Below are 1,711 nucleotides of genomic sequence, written 5' to 3'. Positions count from 1 at the left end.
CACCACCCAGCCCCGCGTGGCTCCATGCCTGGGTCCCTGTGCTGCCCTGCGTGGCCCCGTGCCACCCTGCGTGTCCCCACGGAGCCCTGCGTGGCCCTGCGTGCCGGTCCCCGTGCGGCTTCATGCACGGGTCCCTGCTTGGCCCTGTGAACAGGTCCCTGCTCGTCCCCATGAAGCCCCATGCACAGGTCCCTGCTCATCCCCGTGCACAGGTCCCTGCTTGTCCCCGTGCAGTCCCGTTGCACAGGTCCCTGCTCGTCCCTGTTGCACAGGTCCCTGCTCGTCCCCGTGCACAGGTCCCTGCTTGTCCCCGTGCAGCCCCATTGCACAGGTCCCTGCTCGTCCGCATGCGGTCCCGTGCACAGGTCCCTGGAAGCCCCATGCACAGGTCCCTGCTCATCCCCGTGCACAGGTCCCTGCTTGTCCCCGTGCAGTCCCGTTGCACAGGTCCCTGCTCGTCCCTGTTGCACAGGTCCCTGCTCGTCCCCGTGCACAGGTCCCTGCTTGTCCCCGTGCAGCCCCATTGCACAGGTCCCTGCTCGTCCGCATGCGGTCCCGTGCACAGGTCCCTGGTTGTCCCAGCACAGCCCATGCACAGGTCCCTGCTTGTCCCCATGCAGCCTGTGCATGAGTCCCTGCTCGTCCCCATGCAGCCCCGTGTGTGGGTCCCTGCTTGTCCCCATGCATGGGTCCCTGCTCATCCCCGTGCAGCCCCATGTGTGGGTCCCTGCTTGTCCCCATGCAGTCCTGCGCACAGGTCCCTGCGCTTTACCAAAGGGGCGGGGTCTGTAGGGGGCTGGCTCCACCCACTTCCCCAAATGGGGCGGGGTCTGCAGTGCCCAGCTCCACCCACTTCCCCAAAGGGGGCGGGGTCTGCAGTGTCCAGCTCAGTCCGCTTTACCAAAGGGGCGGGGTCTGTAGGGGGCTGGCTCCACCCACTTCCCCAAAGGGGCAGGCATCTTTAATGCCTGGCTCCACCCACTTTGCCAAAGGGGACGGGGTCTTTAGTGTCCAGCTCGTTCCGCTTTATCAAAGGGGTGGGGTCTGTAGGGGCTGGCTCCACCCACTTCCCCAAAGGGGCGGGGTCAACAGGAGGAGGCCCCGCCCCACTGCTCCAGAGGGGCGGGGCCTGAGGGGGCGGGGGGCACGCACTGATCTCCAGCTGGCGCTGGATCCGGCCCTTGCTGCGCTCCCGGAAGTCGACCTGCGCCTCGTTGTACTTGGTCATGACGTCAACGAACTTGCGGGACAGGACCGAGTGCTGGGGACGGGGACAAGGACACGGGGCAGCCCCATGCACGGGTCCCTGCTGGTCCCTGTGCAGCCCGTACCTGGTTCTCCACCAGCATGGCGATGTCGACGAACATGTCGTGGAGCTCCTTGATGCTGCTCTCCAGCCGCACGATGTCCTTGTGCCGCCCCTCGATCTCGCTCAGCGCCTGCTTCGAGATCTGCGAGGCCATCCCCGCGCACGGCACCGCCCCGGCCCCCGGGGGACAGGACCCGGGGACGGGGACATGGGACACCGCAGGCATGGCATGTCCCAACCCCAGGGGACAGGACCCAGTGCCAAGGACAGGGACGGGGACACGGGACTGGGTGGACACCCTGGGCGCGCCCCCTCCCCGGCCCCCCGGGGGACAGGACCCGGGGACGGGGACATGGGACACCGCAGGCATGGCATGTCCCAACCCCAGGGGACAGGGCCCAG

This window comes from Aptenodytes forsteri, unplaced genomic scaffold, assembly GCF_000699145.1.
Source record: "Aptenodytes forsteri isolate BGI_AS27 unplaced genomic scaffold, ASM69914v1 Scaffold533, whole genome shotgun sequence".
In the NCBI taxonomy this organism is placed as follows: Eukaryota; Metazoa; Chordata; class Aves; order Sphenisciformes; family Spheniscidae; genus Aptenodytes; species Aptenodytes forsteri.
This window is presented reverse-complemented; position numbering follows the sequence as displayed.